This window comes from Dermacentor andersoni, chromosome 2 (genome assembly GCF_023375885.2).
Source record: "Dermacentor andersoni chromosome 2, qqDerAnde1_hic_scaffold, whole genome shotgun sequence".
NCBI classification, from domain to species: domain Eukaryota; kingdom Metazoa; phylum Arthropoda; class Arachnida; order Ixodida; family Ixodidae; genus Dermacentor; species Dermacentor andersoni.
This window is the reverse complement of record NC_092815.1, coordinates 146,838,297-146,846,452: the sequence shown is the minus strand read 5'-3', so window position 1 is coordinate 146,846,452 and position 8,156 is coordinate 146,838,297. Positions and strand designations below refer to the sequence as shown.

Here is an 8,156-nt window from a genome sequence, read left to right as displayed (position 1 = left end):
CTAGGCATATAAAGCTTGACTTTGAAAAATTGCCCACAACTGCCGCTGCTAGGATTCGAAGCAGATTATAGGAATTTAGCAGACATGGACCATAGACGGTTGCGCATGACAGCGCTGGTGAACCTCGACGACCAGCCCTTGTAGTTTCGGCTTGCAATTTTCTTACTATCGAACTTCTGAATAATTTTCTGTATAATGGCCAAACGTTAGTAATAAAAGCAGTTGCAAAATTCCTTACAGTCCCACAGCGCTCAAGTAAACTTTGTTGTTCAATTTTAAAACACTTTACCTAGCCACAAATATTGCTGCTTGGGAACGAGGCCGTGTTTCTTTTTTTTTTGTCACCTATTATTTTCCTAATACTTGTCAAATAAAGGCCAAATTTATTTGCTAAATATTCTGAGCAGAAAGCGCTTGTACAACGCCCTTGCTAGGCACCACGTGAATGAGGAAAGAGAAGAAGTCTGCATGCTCTTGCTTCATGCTCAATCAGTGCAATTTCCGTGCCTGCCGTTCTACATCGGAAAGGTTCACCTGAAGTGCCAGAGAATAGCCTCTGAACCCCAGTTGAGAGCCTGCCCACGATAGCCTGCCCACGTTAACCTGCCCACGATAGCCATGCTCATCTACCGAGGCGCAGTCACGCAGCACCCCCGGGGCAGCACTTCGGCACCAGCCATGTCCCCGCACTATTGGATACCGCGCACCTCGGTGTCTTGCACTGGCGTCGACGAGGTCCAATCCCTGCTGGCACCGTTCGCGGCTGCCGCTCTTCTGCACCGAGGCGCTGAGCCGTCATTCGGTCAACGCGACGACGTTGTTCCCGCGGATAAGCAAGGCAAAGAAGATGCTGCCGTAGCTGCCACCTCATCGGAACGCCTGGACGCCAGCTTCCCGATTAAGCCACCAGCCAACGGGTCGTGGAGTCGTGGCATGGCATTTTTCGTATCGGCACTGGTAGCGTTCGCTGGGTCGGTGGCGGTCATGTTCATCGTCAGCCAACTGCTGCAGACGAGGGAAATGGCAGCTGACGAGCCGATGATGACGGCCGTAGCCCATCAGCCTCTGGTTCAGGGGCCATCGTCGGGGCACGCCTACGCTGAAGACGCGGCGGCGGCTGTCCTCTACAATATTACAGCTCCGCCTAGAGCCACGAACTCGAGTCGGACTGGAGGCAACGACGAGCATTTGCCGGAAGCAACAACTAGCACCGTCAATGGCCGCTCGGTGTTGCGTGGACGGAACCGCCGGCGCTCGAAGAAAGTGCGCGTCACTGATCAAGTTCCGACCATTGCGGTGGACAACTCCCCTGGAACTGAAACGACCGCATGGCTGGATTAAGAGGAATGTTCAGAATGCGTGTTTTGTTTGGTCGTGCAGAAAGAAGAGACAAAAAATTAATTATGCGGTTCAAGTGAGGCAAGTACTGACATGTGTGCGTGAAGAAAATAAATGCTACAAGCTTCAACTTTGTGTTTTAATAGGGAGTAAGCCCTGGAATTAGGCATTGGGTCGCTGCACCGAAAGGTGGTGATCATAAGGTCTGCGCTTTCTGCAGGAAATATCAATGCGATTAGCAAGCTTTTTCTAGTAACCCCACTTTGGTTTGCTACTATATAATCGCTACATCACATGACTCTCTTTAGAATACATGTCCGAGTTTCGTTTCCGCCCTGTTCTTTCATCACAGCAGCCCGATCCCAACTCTATGCTGAACTAGCTGCTTCACGCGAGGGCGCAGATTCAGAACGAGCAGTTGCGACCGCACTTCAACGCCGGTGATATGCAAAACCACTCGTGTTCTTGGACTTCGTTGCACGTTGAGGAATACCAGGTGGCCAAAATTATTCTGGAGCCCCAGACTACGGCGTGCCATATAATCATATCGTGGTTCTGACACACAAACCCCCAATTTCCTTTTTTCTTTCCGTCACCGAGGTGCCGCGCCTGCCTAAACGAAAACAACATAGACTATAGTCGACATCGAATAATGGTTCTTGTTCGCTAACGTAGATTGTTCTTGACAATCTGCGAACTTTATTCTAAACTATACTAAGTGAAACAGGGCAACACTTACTGCTTGGGGAATTGGGTGGATTCCATGCATACGTGAAAGGGAAACAACTTTTACTGAGTCCTTGGAGGGGTCAAAGGGGGCCAGAGGGGCCTTTATGTAAGAATAACAGTTAAAAGAAGTTTCCTCTGATGCTTCCACAAATATTAAAGTATTGAGACATGGTAGTTATAATAATGATGTGAATGTTATAACCAGAAATTATAAATATAAGTGATTTCCACATTGAGGTGCCTCTTTTACCAGTTTCTTCATCGCTTCACTGCTACAGGCTTCAATTTCCGCTTCTTATAGCTCCGGTACGCACACGCCATGGGCAGCCGGCAATTGCTTAGTGGTTAAGCCGGGGCGGGTGGGGGTAGGTATTTTAGTGGTAGGTAGTGGGTAGTGCTGTAGGGTGTAGTGCTCGTGGACGTAGACGTAGGGCGCTTGTGTCTACCCGGCAGCCACCACCTTTAAAGTGCAGGAGGGGGAAGAGCATCGAAAGCTGTGCTTTAATATTCAACCAGCTATCGCATGGCTGCATCACATCCTGTTTCAAACCGGAACGTCTGTTTTATTGTTGTTGCTTGTGTTTTTTTTTTTTTTTTTTTTCCTGTTGCCCCTTTTCTAAATAAATGGGTATGTCAGCGTTCATCGGGTCTACTCTTCTCATGTACTGTTTAGGACTGCGCTTCCTCGCAAGAATATCCACTAACTGTCCCAGTTTTCCACTTTATTACACGTGAACCTGCACATGAACCGCGAATGCACTGCGAATACCCCATGCACTGCGAATACCCCAAAATAGGGCGTAGTTGTTCGCATAAAGGCTCCCTTATTCGCCAGCATATTGAGTTGCTTGGCATCGACTAGGGCAATGTTTCTGCTGCGCGGCAGCATTTGCCTGGCGCGCTGCGGCGTGCCAACATGTCGCCCTTCCGTACTGCTGGATCCAAGGGCGGTTTGTGCGATATCTTCTACGCAGGCAAGAGCGTTCAGTTCAATGACAAACTACGCGCCTGAGCTGGTGAGCGCAGAGTACCAAGTGGAAATCGAGGGTAATAAAATTCAGGGGACGGGGGTTGCTGTCCTGGAGGAGAAGCGTTGAATTTGCGTGACACATTGTGCCACTCGTTTCTCACGGGCATACGTATTAAAGGACTTTAATATAAATTAAAATCAGGGGTTGCACTCAGTGAGGCACGTATAGGGCTCTACATTCTGAGTCTCGATTACAGTAGCAAATCATTAAACACCTGTACGAATAAAGGTTAGTAGTTTTATCGGAGGTATAACTTTGAGTGCTCATTGGCTTAACAAATAAATAAGAAGCATGGTGTCACACACGAATACGCAAACATGAACAGATCTCAGTCAATGATGGCGAACCCTCGCTATCAGAACGCTGGTGTGATGCAGAGCGGTGCCAGCGGCGAGGCAACGCGATGTATTGCCTCTAGCATAATCGCGTCTCCGAAACTTGGTGATGCGTGACCTGCAACCCTAGGCACGCGAGAGCACAGCGCACACAAGGCCACAAGCGATCTCGGCTCTTGTAACCTTTGTACCCGCCGCAGATTACCTCTAAGATATGGCGCCCGAAGCCGTGCTCAGCCGTGCCATGCACAGCAACGGCTTGGCTAGCGCGCTCCCCCTTTTGCGCACAGCATGGGGCGAACGGAAGCAATGCTTAGACCGAGGCAGCACCCTTCTCAGGTCACCCACTCACGCTTTCTCTCGCGCCTGTAGGGAACTGCGCCGCGGTGTGCGATGAGACCTTAATGCACTTGGACTTAATACGCAACGTCAGAACAATGGCGGTGAGAACGGCGGAAATTCGCTTAGAGCGTCCCTATCATTGCTGTCGCAATAAAATCTATTTTTATCAAGGCGTGATGCCCATAAGCACAGCGCGCGGGCCACGTACGCCAGGTGCGCGGACAGCCTCATGCAGCCGCTCTCAGGCTGGGTGACATACGCTACTGTTCCTGACACGTGTCTTCTTGCCCTAGCGTGAGTGACCTCCAACATTGCACACGGGTGGAGACCGCACGCTTCAAGCTGCCATTATCATCGGTTCACTATCCCAAGCTTGCTTAGTATCCGCAGTATACGGCGCGTGGGCCGCTTATTCTTACGCACTTGGACCACCTTGGACTTAATACGGAACGTAACGGTGACGGTGAAAGTTCACCTGGAGTGTTCATATTAGTGTTATTGCAATCGAGATGTTGTCCCACTTCACAAATCTTAAAACTTCGATTTGGGCTAGCTCGTTCATGTCATCGCCACCTTTGCGGCAAAGAGCCAAGACGTCTAGGATGGATGAAACATACGGCTCGGTAGATGTCTGCACACGAGTCACATGGGCCTTTCCCGCCGCAACCTTGCACCCAAAGGGGTCGTCGAACAGTACGCGTAGCTTTTCGTTCAAAATGACCAAGCTGGTTAACTCGTTCTCATGTGTTTGGAGCCACACGTGAGGGGTGACGCTCAGATAAACGATGACATTGGTGTGCGTAATCACTGGGTCCCTCTTGTTATTAGCAATGGTTTGGTTTGATTTGGTTTGGTGACTATGGATATGACTCAACCTAGTATGGGGTATCGGCCATGAATCGGGTGACAGTAGGTTAGCACTGGCGCGTTCACAGAATTTGATCCATTCGCCAACGTCGTCACCATCCCGACCAGAAAACACACCAGGGTCACGATGGTGGGCAACCACGTGGTGGGCGCCAATAGCCCAGGGACCTTTCTCGCGGCGGCTCACCTCATGAGCATCGGCGTATGGTGTCGTAATAACATAAACAAGGCAGCGCGAAAAAAAAAATAGACACACGAAGAAAGGACAAAAAGGACTGCGCCAGTTCTGTGTACTCGTCGCTTCTTCGTCCATGTTTTTTTCGCGAGGCCTTGTCTTTAGTACAAACCCTGGAAAACACCAAAACAGATGTGTTACAAAACCAACCTAAAACACGTGCTCAAATAGTTTTTTTTTAAGTTACTGTCATGCGTTAGGAACACGAATGTCTTGAAGCATACCACTGGACAAACTTAGGCACAAACATACAGTGGTTCACGTACGTGTCCGCAGGTTCTTGAAGTGACTAAAGGGTAGTAGTAGCAGTCATATCTAGTAGTTTTCCTATTGCCATTTTATAAAACAATTTTTGCCATTCAGACCTAACAAAACATATCACAATAAAGGAGGTCGGCAATTGGTGACAAGATTAAGGCAGGAAATTTGACTAGTTGGTATCGAACATAATAAGACATGATTACTAGTCTAAAAAGATAGGAACTAAAGGAAGAACATGGACTAGCATGATCCCGGTTTCATTATTTAGTACATCTCTTGTTGCACCAGTAATCGTGACTTATTATGGTGACAAGAGCTATTCAAACACATAGTCCTAATAAGCTGAGATACAAACATAAAACGTACAGCGCCGTATGCGAGGCATATGTAAACTGGTAGCGAAGCTTCCATAGGAGCCCACATGCCAAGAAAATAGCGGCTCGTTGCAACCGTCGCCATCTACGTATCGTTTGGACAAATAACAGCAAGCAAAAATAAAAAATAAAAGGCGACGTCAAAACCAGAAATGGCAGTGACGTCAAGATATTGTGCTGCTGGGCGCGAATGTTTGAATTTGTTTAGCGGCTGGCATTTCGACCGCTACTCCAGCAGTTATTTTTTTTTTCGAGGCTGAGGCGAGCTTGCGACTCACCTCAGGTGAAACCTAAGCGTGTCTTTTAATTATAGGAGTGACGTATGTCTTCATGTGAACATCATCAGGCTGTTATTGACGGCAATTTCTGCAGTATCTTTCTTTGAAAAGTGAGCGAATAGGATGGAAATAAATGACACTGCCACAGAGGCTTCAAAAGAAACTTCACCTTTATTCTTCTAGACTAATGCAACCAATGTAATTGACCGAACAAAACGTGTTTCAATGGATGAAAAGTACTATGGCTAGCAGACAGTCGCAATGTATAGCAGCATATAGGGATTCCTTTCACAGAATCATTCGTAATTCCTTGCGACACCATGTATTCGTATGCAACAGTCATCAGACAATGTATTGCCCCACATTAAATTTCGAAAACATTCGACTTACTAAATCTCCTGCCCAACGGACACTCAGAGCTGTGTAACGGAGTGCAAGCGAACATAGCGCGACGTTTCTTTGGGGAGCGTTCCGCATTTATCGTTAGGATGATGCAAGCGCGTCGGATGCCGCAGCGCGTACTTGCACGATAACAAAAAGCCTGCACTCACATCTTTCGCCAGTGAATGCCGTGTGCTAGGCCACGGATAGTTTGAAGTGAAGCGCATTCCACACTTTGAACAAACACGCGAGGAAATTAAATTATGAGGCACACCGTAGTGGGGGTCTCCGCAAATTTGGACCACTAGGGTTTCGTTAACGTGCACCTAAATCTAATTACACGGGTGTTTACGCATTTCGCCCCGATCGAAATGCGGCCGCCGTGGCCGGGGTTCAATCCCGCGACCTCATGCTCAGTAGCCGAACACCATAGCCACTAAGCAACTACGGTGCCTCCCTAGCTAGCTTACGAGTAAGCAAAGGTTGTAACAGGAGCGCCACCCATAACATAACTCAACATAACGCCACTAGCAAACGCCTCGCGAAGCATGCAACACACCCACTTAGATCGCGACGGGGCTTGCTTGATAAATTTTTCATGAAAGTGGGCTTCCCAATGGTGGCGTAGCCATAACTGTACGGCGTTTCATTGCTTTTTTGTAAGGAATATAACAAGTTTATATTAATCTCATTGCAAGTATAAAATATTTTGGACAAAAGAAGTAGTTAAATTACGTATACTAACTAGAAGAACACTGGACTTCTACGGTTGGGCTAAATTTTGCTGAGAAAAAGGCAAATATTTTATAAAAGCCCCTCGCCAGTTTAAGACCGTGTGTCGCAATGGGGTCGTATCGAAGCTTCCTTCTAGTCAGCTTTGCGCAGAGGCGGTGTCGTACCCAATGAAGTGCTGCTGAGGGGCGACTATTGCTAGTTGAAAACTTTTCCCAATACCCCGCCGGGACGACGTGAAACACCGTCGGCCACGGCAATTTTTGGCTGGCCCTACGGGGCTCTCTTGAACTCAAAAATCAGAACACTTAATAAGAACCTGTGCCGTCGCATGTCTCGTTCGTGCTACTGCACGAACGTTCTCGTACCGCTGCTCCCGCGTTAGTCGTCCGTTTTTGTCTACTTGCACAGCTGACATTCTACCGTACGGGAGGTATGAGACGATCTTAAGGTCGTATGAGCCATTCATTTTGTTGCGTGACGGACAGATTTAATTTTGTAGGAATTATTTCGAAGAATTGCAAGCGGCAATGCTGCGCGTATGGTTCTAATCGCGACAACGGCTGACTGGAGGCATACCGTGACTGACGTCCTCTCCGTCGCAGCTGAACGTCTGCGCAATCTCATTAATAAACACGAAGACGTCAATCGTCCAACCGATCGTCAAAACGATTTCAGCGCCCGCATATCCGGTGGTGGGCTTTGCGCCCAATAAACGGAGCTCTGAATGAGTCGTTCCGTACATTCCATCTCAGCTACAACTATGGGAAGACCACGAGCAGAGTGTGCTCCTGAAGAAGAAGCTGCCCACCACGAGCGTCAGTCGGAGTTGGCTCGTGAACGGGCTCGTGGTCGTAGGGCTGACCCCGAGCTGTGCGCCAGAGGTGTCGAATTCAAACGGCAGCGGCGGGAGGCCGATCCCGAAGTGCGCACACGAGACGCGGAAACACATCGGCAACGCCGGGGGGTTGACCCTGAGCTTGGTGCCCGAGAAGCCGAAGCTCAACGGCAGCACAAAGCCGCTTCGCTGTTTGACCATCTTCACGAACTGGAAGGGGCGGTGATATTTTATAAATATGTAGCAACTTCATTCTAAAATAATTGCATAGACAATTTATAAATAAAAGAAGTAGTTACAGAAGAACAGGCATTATTATTATTATTATTATTATTATTATTATTATTATTATTATTATTATTATTATTATTATTATTATTATTATTATTATTATTATTATTATTATTACCTCATA

At 47.9% G+C, this 8,156-nt stretch overlaps 1 non-coding gene across 1 annotated transcript; it reads left to right on the top strand.

Moving 5' to 3' along the window:
• Positions 1-7,044: 7,044 nt before the first annotated feature.
• Positions 7,045-7,185, top strand: LOC126541022 (U4 spliceosomal RNA). Its single transcript, XR_007601605.1, has one exon. It is a non-coding gene; the product is annotated as a U4 spliceosomal RNA (small nuclear RNA).
• The last annotated feature ends 971 nt before the right edge of the window (positions 7,186-8,156 follow it).